At 46.1% G+C, this 16,319-nt stretch overlaps 1 protein-coding gene across 2 annotated transcripts in view; it reads left to right on the top strand.

Annotated features, from left to right (window-relative positions):
• Positions 1-16,319, top strand: part of SAV1 (salvador family WW domain containing protein 1) — a 595,297-nt gene that overhangs the window by 56,686 nt on the left and 522,292 nt on the right. The window lies entirely within an intron of this gene.

Genomic DNA, 16,319 nt, shown 5'->3' with positions numbered 1-16,319 from the left:
AATGTATTTGAGTAGGTGGGTTTTCTATAAATTAAACTTTTGTACCTGCCATTAATTTTGTCGTTAATCAACAAAATATCCAAATAATTTATTGAACTTTCACTTATCGCATAAGTGAATTCCAAAAAATTAGTCATTAATGTAATATCCTTAATGAAATCCGGTAGGAGTGAAATGTCACCTTTCCAAATACAAAACATGTCATCCTGGTACCTAGTGTACCAGGAGACATTGTTTTGGAACATTTTGTTGGTGAATAAAAAGTATTCTCCCATTGTGCCATGACGGCGTTGGCAAAACTGCTGCCACAGGGGGGGACCCCATGGCCACCCCTGATTTTTGTAAATAAATTTGCCCCTCAAAGGACATGAAATTATTAGTTAAAACAATTTCTAGTAATGTTTCAATCAAGTAGATAATGTCATTAGATTTCTTGTTGTGTAGAAAATCCCTTATCCACTCCAAACCAATGTTTTGTGGAATAACAGTGTAGAGGTCCTTTATGTAGATTGTCAAAAAACATGTATTATGTTGATAGTCTTTTGTTGATGTTATTTAAAAAGCACAACACAAGGCCAGCAGTAAATGATCCAGAAGTCACAAAAGAAAAAATAAATAATCAAAATAATAGATTCAAAGCTGAAAACAGCCCTTTATTAGTAAGACGGACCGGTTTCGGCAACCAATGCCTTCTTCAGTGTATAGACATTTCACACAAAATACCATACATTTATAGACCCACCCCACCTGGGAGACAAGTGGAAAATGCAACCAATGTGTACTTAAAGGGGAAGAGCACAAAAAATATATATACACTATTGTAATGGCCAGTAGTAAATATAATCATAGCAAAATGTAAAAAATATACATAGCTATACTGCATAATTAAGCATGAGAACATGGCTTAACATTGGATAACAAATATAACATTTGTTTAAATTTCATGTAATAATGAGAGAATGTATACAAAAAATATTATAAAATGCCCCCAACAAATTATATTAAGTATCCTGAATGTAACTGGCATGAGAAAACACATAATATTGTTAGTATATTCATAACCATGGAGTCATATCAAGAACATAAACAAAGTTCACTGGGTGTTACAACCAAAACATATGTGGTTAATACATGATGATGTAGCCAGATTGGGGAATCCATGCTTGGTCCAAGGTTCCATAAGGCTTGGTTCAGCTATAATCGAATAAGGTATATAGATAACCTGTACCTGCCCTTCATCGAATTCTATGTGAAACGTATTAAAAACTGTAGAAAAATATAAAAGGATAGAGGCATATAGATTACTATAAACCAATAATCCTAATAATTCATAATGAAAATGTTGATAAATCATTTAACATACACCTGAAACATAAACCATACCCACCTCTATCCCAATGATTACAAGTGGTCGTTAAGTCCAGGGGGAAATAGCGCCCCCAATGTAATGATCCAATGTTGTTCCTTATGAGTAAGAATTTTATGCCATCCCTGGGGATTACTGCAGTCACCCAGAATTCTGTCAATGATTACAAAAGAAAACTGTGCTTCAGGATGTTAGAGTATGTCTGTACAGGGCATTGGTGTCCTTCCTGATTTTAATATCTGATCTATGCTCATTGATCCGTGTTCTTAATGGTCTAGAGGTTTGACCTACATAAAAAGCTAAACACCGACAAGTTGCCAAATAAATCAGCCAACTGCTGCTGCAGTTGGCAAATATTCTACATTGATGCACTTTGCTAGTGTTACGACTAGTAAACTCCTTGGTCTTAGTAACTTGTTTGCATGAGCCACAATGACCACACGGAAAAGTGCCTACTAATATGTCCCCTGATATTGTCATTTGGTGGTGTATTGCTCCCCCACTTTCTTTGTGTTTGAAATGTGAAAAGAGAGAACCAAGAGTTCTGCCTCTCCTATAAGAAAAATGGCATTTCTGATCCAATATTCTCAAATGTTCATTGGCCATAAGAATATTCCAATGCCTATTAATAATGCCCTTAAGGGCATTGGAATTTCTACCAAACGTGGTTACAAACGGAATGATATTTGTGGAGCAATCCCTGGTGTTACATTGATACTGTAACAAAGTTTCTCTCTCGATGATGTCCTTAAAGGATGCATCTGCAGTCCTAACATATGGGTTGTCCTGCCTCAGGCAGCCCTTTGGTCGGCTGGATTCCAAAGTCTGGGTCTGGCCTCGGCTGATGTCGCACTTCACCCGACGTCATAGCTGTTGTTTATTGGGTATAAAGGCATCAGCCGACGCCATTTTCCCCAGTCTTTCTTGCCGCGCGGTGCCCGAAGCAGAAGCTGTTCGCAAGTGCCGGTTGGTCAGATCCAGAGATTCCTACTACCGAAGACTTCTAAAAAGCTAAGTACCCCATTGGGGACTCTTTCTTGCCTCAGCCGATGTCAAAGTAAATAATTGTTTAACTTGTGGGAAACAAATACCTCATAAGGATTTCCACTCTTACTGCCTTCCTTGCTTAGGCCCAGACCACGACGTATCAGCTTGTCTAGCCTGTGCTTCCTTCAACCGACGGACACTTAGACGTCGGTCGGAGTTTGCAGAGGAGTTTTTTGGTCCCGCTTTTGCATACAAAATGCCGTCGGAGACTCCGACTACTCAATTAGCTAAAAAGCACAAGGAAAAGGACCGACATTCGCGGCCCGCGGTTTCGGCTGAAACCACGGTTAGGCCAACCGCGAATGTCTCGGTTTCGGCTGAAACCGAGCACCCGGTTCTTCCTTCGGCCGAAAGCATGCCTCCGATAGCCGAGGCCTCACAGAGCATGGCTGAATCTGCTACTGAATTCACTGCTACATAAGCAGGCACCCAGGATTTGTCAGACACTATTCCTTTAGACATATCTACCCCTGCACGTGGGGCTGCTAGACCCCCTGCTTCCATGTCTATCAAGGTTTTTGCCAGGGCTAAAGCAGCTAAATCTTCTAAGGCCTTGCCTGCCAAAACTCCTTCACATAGGCCTAGCTCTAGTTCCCAAATACTCAGCCTGGCTGAGGATCTCATTTCTTTGATAAGAGGATCCCAACCTCACCCAGACAGGGCCTCTCAGCCCCCTCCAGACAAGAGGCCTAGGACTGAACCCCCAGAACCTGTCTCTACAGATTACTCCTCGGATGACTCAGACATTTCAGACCCTCACGAAGGCCCATATTCTCCTTATGAGGATTCTGATGCAGAAGACTCTATTCCTTCTGCTTCTCCTCCTGAAGAATTTTCCTTTGGGGAAACGAGGGAACACTTCCAATGGTAGGGCCAGGATTTTTCAGATTCAAGGAAAAGGCTAAGGACCTTTTTACACTTACCTCAGCATAGGCCTCTAGCCATTCCACCAGTACTAACAGTTGTTGATGATGCATATAATGATGCCTGTACTGCTCCTGATTCTCTTCCTCCGGCCCCTGCCAAGCCAGACAGATAGATATTACAGGGTCCCGGACACACACTACCATTTGTATAAGGCTCCTGTTGCAGACCCTGAAACCATTTCACAGGGCCCTAAAGGTGTGGCAGCTGCCTCTGCCAAAAACCCTCTTCCCTCTGAAAGGGAATCTAGAGCATTAGAGAGATGGGGTAAAAAGGTTTATACTTCTGCTACTCTTTCGGCCAGGGCCTTGAACTGTCAATTTCACATGATTCAGTACCAGGAATTTTTGTTAGACCAGCTAAATAAAAAACTGTCTTCTCCTGAACCTTTAGACCGCAAGTCCCTTCAGGATTTGGTACATAACTCTCAGCAGGTCAGTAACCATTTCTTAAAATGTGGCTATGATGCACTGGAGGCTTCCTTTAGATCAGCTATGACTGGAACAGTGATTCAAAGGCATGCCTGGTTAAAAGAACAATCCTTACCAGACCATGTTAAGTCAAAACTCCTAGATGCTCCCATGGAGAAACAAAGTTTGTTTGGCTCCCCTGCACAGGAGGTTCTAAAGAAGGTGGAAGAAAAAGCAAAATCTGTCCAAACAGTCAAGGATTTCTTACAGGTCCAACCTCCGAGGTTTAGCAGAAATTGGCCTTCGAAGAATTGGTCCTTTTCAGACAACTCCAGAGCGCAGAGGCGCAGAAGTAGATGCCCAAGAGGCAGAGGTCAATCTAGGGGTGCCTACAGGGGACGTCAGTGGCAACCTACCAACCAGAGAAGTACTGCCACAGAATCAACTACAAACACTTCCACAGGGCAGACAACAATGACTTGGCTCTAGTTCCGCCTACCAGGGAACAGCTGGAAGCACCCTTGGGAGGAAAACTAGCCTTATTCTCAGACAACTGGCATTACATTACAGGAGACAAATGGACTTTACAAACAATAGACAAGGGCTACAGGTTTCACTTCCACACTCTACCAAAAAAGAGAGGCATGCCAAACCTACCACCAAGCCAAAAAAACAGACGCTCTAAGACAAATCAACAACTTACTAAGGATGAGAGCTATAGAAGAGGTGCCACCCATGGAACAAGGTCAAGGATTTTACTCCAGGCTTTTCCTTGTACCAAGAAAAGAAAATCAATGGAGACCTATTCTAGACTTGTCCGCACTGAACACATACCTCATTGTTCCAAAATTCAAAATGCTGACCCTCCAGCAGCTTCTTCCCATGCTGGGCAAGGAGTCTTGGCTGGTGACTCTAGATCTCAAGGAGGCATACCTGCACGTCCCTATATGACCAGATTGCAGAAGACACCTCAGATTTCTTGCAGGATCAGAGCATTATCAATTCTCAGCATTGCCTTTTGGCTTATCTACTGCACCCAGAGTATTCACGAAATGCCTGGCATCAGTAATTGCTCATTGCAGACTTCAGGGAATTCAAATTTACCCATACCTGGACGACTGCCTAATACAAGCGGACAACAAGGCAAAATTAACAAAGGATTTGGAAAATGTCATACAACTGTTGCAAGCCTTGGGATACACAGTCAACATGCAAAGTCAAGACTAGTACCATCCCAAAGGATAACATTCTTGGGTGCAGAACTAGATACATCAACTCAGATGGCTTTTCTCACAGAAGAAAAACAAAAACAACTACCAGTCTACTTCATGGCATTAACAACACAAGCTCAGCTTACTGCAAGGAAAGTCCTGCAAGCCCTGGGCTACATGGCATCCTGCATAATATTGGTTCCGCATGCCAGGCTGCATATGAGAAAGCTACAATGGTACCTAAGGAATGTATGGTCTCAACACAAGCACAGTCTAGAAGCCCAGATTCCAATAATTCCATGCCTGAAGCAAGAATTCCTGTGGTGGGCTCAGGCCTGTCAGTTGAACAGAGGCTTGCCTTTCCACAAACCTCATCCAAGCTAGACCATCACCACGGACGCCTCAGACCTAGGATGGGGGGCACACATGGTGGATAAGTGTATACAAGGCCTATGGACCCAAGACCAGCTGAATCTACGCATAAATCTAAAGGAGATGCTGGCAGTGAAACATGCGATCCAGGCATTCAGACCACTCCTTCAACAGGGTCATCTGCTGATAAGGACGGACAATACCACAGTCATGTGATACATCAACAAAAGTACAGTTTTGTACCTACCATAAATGTAGATGTCCGAGAGGTATGCATCTGCAGTCCTAACAAATGGGTTGTCCTGCCTCGGGCAGCCCTTCGGTCGGCCGGATTCCAAAGTCTGGGTCTGGCCTCGGCTGATGTCACACTTCACCCGACGTCATAGCTGCTGTCAATTGGGTATAAAGGCATCAGCCGACGCCATTTTTCTCAGTGTTTCTTGCCCCAGATGCCAGGTGCCCTCTAGGAAGGCTAAATTTGGATAAATGCAAATGATTCCAAACAGTAGAGAGCAAACAAAAATAAACATGTATATACATATATATACAAACAAATACACCATAATAGATTCCCCCAGCTAGCTACAAGATGGGCAAATACCCTAGGAGTACCACAGAGGGGAAGGAGGGCGGGTAATCCTGACTGCAGATGCATACCTCTCGGACATCTACATTTATGGTAGGTACAAAACTGTACTATGTCCTTCAAGGATGCATCTGCAGTCCTAACAAATGGGTAGAATACCATAGCCAAACTGGGGGAGGAGGCACTAAGAAGATTATGGTGTAGTTAAGATCCCTTGCAAAACAGCAGTGGCAAAACCTGCTCGGGATCTGGAGTATAAAGGTAGATGTTATGTGATCCTATCTCGCCTACATTCTGACTGATGGGTTCGGAGCCGATCCCTCGGCTCCGACTCGGCACGCTTATGCCAAAGAGCGAAGTCTCTTATTGGCTGAGCTTACTATATCCCAGGATGCACCACTACCAGTCCCCCAGATCTCGTTTGCCGCTAACTAGCAAAGACGTGGTCTCGAGCTGGCTGAGCTAAGTGGTGTCTTTTCACTAACTTTTTCTGTCAGAAATTTGCTAATTCTTTAACAAAAGCTGTTTTAACGGCTACTCTGTGCTGTTGTGTGTGTTTTGAAAATTTTTTGTGAAAAATCTGTGTGTGATTGGTGTTTGTTCTGGCTACAGGCCCCCTTGATCTGCAAGGCCTTCCCTGTCAGTCAATCCCTTTGAACCTTTAGGGGTTCTTGGATTCCCTTAGATATATTTACTGTTGTATGTCTTCAGTTGGCCTTAATTTTATTGCGGGCTGTCATTCTTAACGGCAAGTTAATCTTTGTAGTGTCAGTCTATTTCAAAAGAGTTTTGTCTGTGAGAGAGTTACTCAGTTCTACTTATAATGTCTCAGGCTCCTAGGCCTTCGGGCTTTAAAAAGTGCTCTAAATGTAGTTTTAAAATGTCTATCACGGATGACCACTCTCTCTGTGTATATTGTTTGGGCGCCAAACATTTGCAGGAGTCCTGCAGCGTGTGTCACGCTTTTTCCTCGAGGGTCCTCCAAGAGAGGAAAAATAAGCTTATATTGAAAGGCCTTATAAAACCCACTTTTGAAGAAGCTTTAGCATCCTCTCCTTCTCCTGCTAAAAAGAAAAGGGCGTCTGCTCCGACCAGTCCGTCGGACCCGACCGCCAAAAGACATAGACAGGCTTCTCCTTCGGCTCCAAGGACTTCGGAGCTGAGGGCGGAACGGTCTGCCTCGATGTCTCCAGTCTCGACTCCCCTGGTTTCGGAGCCGATGGCTGGGGCATCGAGAGGCGGGTCACCTTCATCAGCTCCTCTGATCTCGGAGCCGATGAAGGTTGTCCGCTCAGACACTTCCTCCTCGGCACCTAAGTCCTCCTCGGCACCGATGGAAACTGGTTTGTGCATTCCTTTGGCGCCAATAGTTATCGAGTCGCCTCGGAGCCGGTCCCCTAGCCCCTTGGGGCCTTTGGAGAGGCCAACTCGAACCCGTTCAGTCTCCTCTAGGTCATCGAGGATGTCAGATTCGGACATAGACAGGGTGCTCCAAAGACTGTTCCAGTCCCCAGTCTTTCAAAAATTTGTTTCGGCTCCGACCCAATTGGCTTCGGAGCAGATAGCCCATTCCATTGCCATTCCTCCGACCGCTTCGGCTCCGTCGGAGCAGGTGCTGTTGGAGCCGGTGGAGATCCTAGGGTCGGCTCCGACCCTTACTCCAACCCCGGCCTTCGGGTCCGAGTTTGGCACGCGGACTTCTTCGGCCGGACCCGGGGGTGACGTTTCGGGACCAATGTCGGTTCCAAGCCTCCCTCTCGGTGCTTCGGCTGTGGGACTTCCGTCTGCTATCATGGCTCCAGGGACCGGACACTCCCAGGATTCTGGGGGTCCGGCTTTCAGAGCTATGAGGAGTGCCTTGGCCAAGTCTTCTTCGGCCATCTCTACGGCTTTACCGGCACCTTCCCTGGGCGTGGAGACTGGGTCTTTGGCAGTTCCCCTGTCCCTAGGCAGCAGAGCCCCGGGGCCTGAGGTTACCCCCACTGGGGGTTCCCCTCCTCCTGAGGGTTCTTTGGAGTTGTCTTCGGAGGAGCCCCCAAGGAAGAGATCGTGCAAGAGGAAGCACGTGGACTCCCCCGAGTCTCTTACATCGGACACTGATCTTGATGATGCGGAGGGGTCCCCAAAGTCGTCCTCGGATGATGTCTCATTCGCAGACATTTGAGAGATCCTTAAACAACGAGGCGGCTGGATATCCAAACCCCCCTCTGCTGATGAGTCAGTGCTTCTCAAGGCCTTTGGGGCTCAGCCCTCCGCCTCCTGGGTGTCTCCGCCCTTGATGAGCTCCTGGACTTAGTTTGTCGGGGCGTGGGAACATCCAGATACTGTGGAACCAGTGCCTTCTCGCCCTAACAAATTTTTGTCTGCCCCACCCGAGAAGGAGTTCTTGACAAAAGGCGTGGCTGTAGATACCATGGTGGTGGCATCTGCTACACAACAGGACGTGGCAGAGGCTTCAACGTCCGTCCATCCTCCTAATAAGGAGTCTAGGAGCATGGACCGATGCGGAAGCGCACCCTGACTTCAGCGGCCTTTACACTAAGGTCCCTGAACTATTTGGCACATTTTACCAGGCTACAGAGGGATCTGGTCAAGGAGCTGTCAGATTCCCTCTCGGGTAACCTACCTGAGCAGCTAGCCCAGTCGGTTAGCTCTCAGTTGGCTATCCTTACCTCGATTTCTAACTCGTCCATGAGGCTCATTTCATATGCGGCCGAAGGGGCGGGCAGAGCGGCAGGCACAGGCGTAGCTCTACGGAGACGAGCCTGGCTCCGTTTGTGTCATTTCGCGGAGGCCTTCAAGTCTTCCTTCACGACGCTCCCTTTGATGGGTCCTCTTTGTTCGGACCTAAGGTAAAAGACACTCTTACCCGCTGTGAGCAAGAGGGAAAAACTTTATCTGCCGTAGGTGCACGTTATTCCACTCCCTTTCGGCCTTATCCCAAGGCTAAAGGAGGAGGGAAGATGTGGTTCCGCAAATCACGGAAGTTTTTTCCTCAACAGCAGGAAGATTCCCCTTCCAGAGGCAGAGGACGGGGAAATTTTTCTGGGATACGCCGTCCCAGAGGCGGCAGAGGGCCCCGCAATTCTGGAGACCGCGAGTCCTATCGTGGCTCTTCAGCCTCCCACACTTCATGAAGGATTGCCCGGCTGTGCTGCTCCGGAGCCAGTCGGGTGCCGTTTTGCCAAGCACCTAAAAGCCTGGGAGTCTATCACTCAGGACAGATGGGTGCTTCGGATTATTGCCGGAGGTTACACCATTCCCTTCACACACTCACCCCCACCGTCCAAAAAAATCCCGGACCCACCACCCAGTCAAAGGGAAATTGCAGCCGCAGAAGCTTCAAAGCTGCTAGAAAAAGGAGTCATCCAACCGGTCCCCACAGACCAGATCGGATCCGGAAATTACTCAAGGTTCTTTTAGTGCCAAAAGACAGGGGACCTGAGACCAATATTGGATCTCAGCAAACTAAACCAGTCCGTCATGAAGTCCAAATTCGAATGGTCACTTTACAATCCATTCTCCCATTGTTGGAGAAGGATGTTTGGATGTGCTCCATAGATCTCAAGGGCGCCTATTATCACATACCGATACATCAGGCGTCCAGGAGGTATCTGCGCTTCAGCCTGGGAGACAGTCATTTCCAATTTTGTGCACTGCCCTTTGGTCTCACCACAGCCCCCAGGGTGTTCACCAAGTGTTTGGCAGTAGTGACTGCTCACCTGAGGAGTCTCGGATTCCAAGTGTTTCCCTATCTGGACGACTGGCTCCTGACTGCCACCACCAGGCATCTACTACTAGACAACCTACAAGCCACCATCTCCCTGGGTGCTTCCCTGGGAATTACATTCAATTGGTCAAAGTCTGTCTTGCTGCCCTCTCAGAGCATAAGATTCATAGGAGCAGAGATAGACTCAAAATTGATGCGCGTCTTCCTTCCTACCGAAAGGATTCAAACTTTACAAGGTCAAGTCCAAGCCCTGCTTCCAAGATCCAAAGCCCCAGCCAGGATGGTCCTGCAACTTTTAGGTTTGATGTCTGCCACGGTTCTCCTAGTTCCACTGGCAAGATTGCACATGAGGATTCTTCAGTGGCTGTTATCGACACAATGGTCTTTTCAGAATCTCCCCCTCAATCATCTCATACTGATTACAGAAACGTGCAAACGGGACCTCCGCTGGTGGCTTCAGTCATCCAATCTGAATCAGGGAAGACCTTTTGTTATCCCCCTCCGGTGGCCACCCTGACAACGGATGCCTCCCAGACAGGGTGGGGGGGCATTGTCTGGGCAGGTTAGTTCAGGGTTCTTGGCTTCCAGACGAAACCTTTCTCCATATCAATGTATTGGAAATGAGGGCTGTACTTCTGTCCCTATAGGCCCTCCACAAGTTTCTCCCTCAAGGCATTATCGCCATCCACACAGACAACATGTCGGTGGTCTGGTATCTAAACAAATAAGGAGGGACCAGATCTTATCCCCTTTGCAGAGAGGCCATGAGGGTGTGGGAATGGGCTGTGGCTACCAACCGTTTCTTGGTAGCGACCCACATTCCAGGGAAATCCAATATTTTGGCAGACAGATTAAGCAGGACAATTCTCTCTCCTCACGAGTGGTCCCTGAACGAAACAGTAGCAGCTCAGGTTTTCAGAAGATGGGGGACTCCGTGCTGCGACCTGTTTGCAACACCACAAAACACAAAGTGCAAAAGGTTCTTTTCCTTGACTCCGCATCAGGGGGAGGCAGCTACGGATGCTCTAGCCCAACCTTGGCCTACAGGACTTACTTTATGCCTTTCCTCCGGTTCCACTCCTCCCCAAAGTCATCCAGAAAGCTTCCCAATTGGGGTCCACAATGATACTAATTGCTCCGCACTGGCCTCGTCAGGTATGGTTCCCCTACCTAAAGAAACATGCTCTGGACGGTCCTTGGTTTTTGAATCTAACTCCGGACCTGCTGATTCATCAGTCGGGACGACAACACCAGTCCCTTCACACTTTGAAATTAACAGCTTGGCTCCTCCACTTCCGACTTTAGTCAGAAATCACAACTTAGACCCGGAAGTTATTCACATTTTATCTTCGGCCCACAAACCCACCACTAAGAAATTGTACCTCAGTAAGTGGAAGAGGTTTACTATCTGGGCTCAACTCAGGGGCTTAGACCCTATCACTGCCCCGATACCAGAGGTCTTGAAATTTTTAACATCCTTGTTTACTCAAGGATCTTCAGTCTCTACTATTAAAGTCCAACTAGCAGCTATCTCCAAATTTCACGAATCCATGGATCCACCATTGATGAGTAGCAGATTATGCAAAACTTTCATTAAAGGTGCTGTGCTGTTAAGACCCCCAGTTTTTCATCCTGCGCCTGGGATCTTGATTTGGTACCGTGCCTTAACATCTTCACCTTCGAACCGGCTGCTACATGTGAGTTAAAATATCTGTCTTGGAAAACTGCCTTCTTAGTTGCAATTACCTCTGCAAGAAGAGTTTCAGAGCTTCAAGCCCTATCTATCAAACCACCGTACTTGATTTTTCACAAGGATAGAGTATCACTTAGGCCTAATCCATCCTTTGTTCCAAAGGTTTGTTCTAATCTCTGCCTCCAACAATCTCTAGAGCTACCAGTTTTCTTTCCAAAATTCTCAAATGAAGCAGAATACACCTTCCATAAATTGGATGTTCACAGGCAGTTGCTTCTATCTAGACAGGACTCAACAAATTTGAAAAACAGACCAGTTGTTTGTGTCCTTTTCAGATAATAAATTGGGTCAAACCATCACGAAAGCTACTATTTCCAAATGGATTAGAGATTGCATAACTCAGGCTTATTCCTCTTCAAATAAGCAACTTACAACATCTATCAAAGCTCACTCTACCAGAGCTATGGCTACTTCTATTGCTTTTCATTCCAAGCTCGCCATCTCTGAGATTTGTGCTCGGCTACTTGGTCCAACCGCACACTTTCATTTCCCACTATAAATTGGATGTGGCATCTAAAGGGCGAGCATCATTTGGTTCCACGGTACTCAGGAGTGTTTTCCAGTGAGCCACCCAGGATTCAGGTGCTAGGGGCTGTCCCATCAGTCAGAATGTAGGCGAGATAGGATCACATAACATCTTTTAGTTATGTACTCACCATAACTTCAGATGTTTGGGATCCATCTCGCCTACATTCCTAATACCCACCCTCCTTCCCCCTGCCTTGGAGATCAGAAGAGATTGAACGGTTTTGAGTTCTACTGTTTTTTATCTTGTTTCATCTGACGATGTTATATAAGCAGCGTGTGTGTCTGTGTATGTATGCAGACAAACTAGATCTGGGGGACTGGTAGTGGTGCATCCTGGGATATAGTAAGCTCAGCCAATAAGAGACTTCGCTCTTTGGCATAAGCATGCCGAGTCGGAGCCGAGGGATCGGCTCTGAACCCATCAGTCAGAATGTAGGCGAGATGGATCCCAAACATCTGAAGTTATGGTGAGTACATAACTAAAAGATTATAATGCTTGGCAAATGTATGCACAGAGCTCCAAGTAGCAGCCTCTAAAATGTCTTTGGTAGCCACTCCTCGTAAGAAAGCTGTAGTAGTGGCTGTAGCCCTTGTGGAGTGAGGTCTGATGTTTTCTGTTGTTGTCTTTCCATGAAAAGAGTAACAAAATCTAATGCAATTTCCTATCCATTTTGAGATTGTCCGTTTTGAAATTGCTTTTCCTTCCATTCCTGTTGCATATGCTACCAGAAGCTGGTCAGTTTTTCTATTGTTCTTGGTTCTGTCCAGGTAGTAGCGCAATTGCCTATGCACATCCAAGGTATGTAGTAGTCTTTCCCCCCTGTTCTGTGGGTTGGGGAAGAATGTTGGTAGGTGGATTGCTTGGTTCAATGATACCCTGGAGACCACCTTTGGCATAAACGTAGGGTTAGTTCTCAAGGACACTCTATCCTGATGGAAGATAAGGAAGGGCTGTACTGCCATTAATGCCTGTAATTCAGAAACCCTTCTTGTTGAAGTGATTGCAAGCAGGAAAGCAGTTTTCCAAGATAAGAACTGTAATTCTGCTGTTGCTGCTGGTTCAAAAGGGGGGAGTGTTAACTTTTCTAGCACAAAGTTCAGGTCCCATGTAGGCAAAGGTGGCTTTCTTGGAGGCTTTACATTTTTAATTCCTCTCAGGAACTGCCTGAGTAGAGGATGAGAGAAGACTTGGAGGATCCATGTTGTATTCTGCTGAAATTGCTGATGCATGAATCTTAATGGAGGAGTAAGACAGGCCATTGTGGAAAAGTTCTGCTAAATATTCCAGGATGTTAGCTGTGTTTGCTAATGATACATTTTCTCCTTTTGCTGCACTCCAAATGAGGTATCTTTTCCATTTGGCTGAATAAGTTTTCCTTGTGGAGGGTCTGCGAGCCTCCAGGATAATGTCTTTAACCCTCTGAGATAAATCTGGGTTATTTTGTTTTATGTAATGTTCCAAGCAGCTAGCTGCAGTGTTTTCAAGTTTGGATGCAGGATCTTGAAGTTGTTCTGTGTTAGCAGTAAAGGAACTAGAGGTAGCGGCCATGCGTGTGCCCAAGACATACTCCTCAGTAGCGGGTACCAATGCTGCCTCGGCCAGTCTGGAGCTATCAGGATGATCCTTGGGTGATCTTTGATCTTCAGTAGCACTTTGTGCATCAAAGGAAGAGGTGGGAATGCATATGCTGTCAGGTTTTCCCAACTGAAGGATAGGGAGTCCACCTTCCAAGCAAGTGGGTGGTATGTCCTTGTGCAAAATTTCCTCAATTGGTGGTTCTGTGGGGATGCGAACAGGTCTATTTCTGGTAGCCCCCATTTCTTTGTAATGGATTTGAAGATGTCTGGATGCAGCATCCATTCGTGGGCATCAGTGGTAGTTCTGCTTAAGGTGTCTGCTAGTATATTTTCTTTTCCTGGCACAAATATGGCCTGGAGCTGAATGTTGAGGTTCAGGGCCACATTCCACAGGTCCATTGCCATCCGGCATAGAGGATATGAATGTGTGCCTCCCTGTTTGTTGATATACCACATGACTGTGGTGTTGTCCGTCCTTATCAGCAAATGACCTTGTTGAAGAAACGATCTGAATGTCTGAATTGCCTGTTTCACTGCCAGCATCTCTTTTTGATTTATGTGTAGGTTCAGCTGGTCTTGTGTCCATAGGCCTTGTATACACTTGTCCACCATGTGTGCCCCCCAACCGAGGTCTGAGGCGTCCGTGGTGATAGTCTGGCTTGGGGGAGGGCTGTGGAAAGGTAGTCCTCTGTTCAACTGACAGGCCTGAGCCCACCACAGGAATTCTTGCTTCAAGCATGGAATTATTGGAATTTGGGTTTCTAGGCTGTGCTTGTGCTGAGACCATAAATTCCTTAGGTACCATTGCAACTTCCTCATATGTAGTCTGGCATGTGGAATCAATATTATGCAGGATGCCATGTAACCCAGGGCTTGCAGGACTTTCCTTGCTGTAAGCTGGTTCTGCGTTGTTAATGCCATGAAATAGAGTGGTAGTTGCTTTTGCTTTTCTGCTGTGAGAAATGCCATTTGATTTGATGTGTCCAGTTCTGCACCCAAGAATGTTATCCTTTGGGATGGTACCAGCCTTGACTTTTTTATGTTGACTGTGTATCCCAGGGCTTGCAATAGGTGAATAACCTTTTCCAAATCTTTTCTTAATTTGATCTTGTTGTCCGCTTGTATCAGGCAGTCGTCCAGGTATGGATAAATTTGAATTCCTGAAGCCTGCAATGAGCAATTACTGATGCCAGGCATTTCGTGAATACTCTGGGCAGTAGATAAGCCAAAGGGCAATGCTGAGAATTGATAATGCTCTGATCCTGCAAGAAATCTGAGGTATCTTCTGCAATCTGGTCGTATAGGGACGGGCAGGTATGCCTCCTTGAGATCTAGAGTCACCAGCCAAGACTCCTTGCCCAGCATGGGAAGAAGTTGCTGTAGGGTCAGCATTTTGAATTTTGGAACAATGAGATATGTGTTCAGAGCGGACAGGTCGAGAATAGGTCTCCATTGATTTTCTTTTCTTGGTACCAGGAAAAGTCTGGAGTAAAATCCTTGTCCTTGTTCCATAGACGGTACCTTTTCTATAGCTCTCATCCTTAGTAAGTGGTTGATTTGTTCTAGAGAGTTTGTTTTTTGATTTGGTGGTAGGTTTGGCATTCCTCTCTTTCTTGGTAGAGTATGGAAGTGAAACCTGTAGCCTTTGTCTATTGTCTGTAAAATCCATTTGTCTCCTGTAATGTAATGCCAGTTTACTGAAAATAAGGCTAGCTTTCCGCCTAAGGGTGCTTCCAGTTGTTCCCTGGTAGGCGGTATCAGAGCCAAGTCACTGTGACTGTCCTGTGGAAGTGGTAGTAGCTGGATCTGTGGCAGTACTTCTCTGGTTGTTAGGCTGCCACTGAAGTCCCCTGTAGGCACCTCTGGATTGACCTCTGCCTCTTGGGTGCCTATTTCTGCCTCTCTGTGCTCTGGAGGTGTCTGGAAAGGACCAATTCTTCGAAGGCCAATTTCTACTAAACCTCAGAGGCTGGACCTGTAAGAAATCCTTGACTGTTTGGACAGATTTTGCTTTTTCTTCCACCTTCTTTAACACTTGCTGTGCAGGGGAGCCAAACAAACTGTGTTTCTCCATGGGAGCATCTAGGAGCATTGACTTTACATGGTCTGGTAAGGATTGCTCTTTTAACCATGCATGCCTTCTGATCACTGTACCAGTCATAGCTGATCTAAAGGAAGCCTCCAGTGCATCATAGCCACATTTTAAGGAATGATTACTGACCTGCTGAGAGTTATGTACCAAATCCTGAAGGGACTTATGGTCTAAAGGTTCAGGAGAGGACAGTTTTTTATTTAGCTGATATAACAAAAATTCCTGATACTGAATCATGTGGAATTGACAGTTTAAGGCCCTAGCCGAAAGTGTAGCAGAAGTATAAACTTTTTTACCCCATCTCTCTAATGCTCTAGATTCTCTTTCAGAGGGGAGGGGGGTTTTGGCAGAGGCAGCTGCTACAGCTTTGGGGCCCTGTGAAATAGTTTCAGGATCTGCAATAGGAGCCTTATACAAGTGATAATGTGTGTCCGGGACCCTATAGTATCTGTTGGGCTTAGCAGGGGCTGGGGGAAGAGAGTCAGGGGCAGTACAAGCATCATTAAATGCATCATCCACAACTGTTAGTACTGGAGGAATGGCTAAAGGCCTATGCTGTGGTAAATGTAAAAAGGTCCTTAGCCTTTTCCTAGAATCTGAAAAATCCTGGCTCTGCCATTGAAATTGCTCTCTCATAGCATGCAAGGTTTCCCCAAAAGAAAATTCCTCAGGAGGAGAGGCAGAAGGAATGGAGTCTTCTGCGTCAGAGTCCTCATATGGAG

This window comes from Protopterus annectens, chromosome 6.part0 (assembly GCF_019279795.1).
Source record: "Protopterus annectens isolate FY-2018-M chromosome 6.part0, PAN1.0, whole genome shotgun sequence".
NCBI classification, from domain to species: domain Eukaryota; kingdom Metazoa; phylum Chordata; order Ceratodontiformes; family Protopteridae; genus Protopterus; species Protopterus annectens.
Note: the sequence above shows the minus strand (reverse complement) of the source record. Positions and strands in the feature narration are given on the sequence as shown.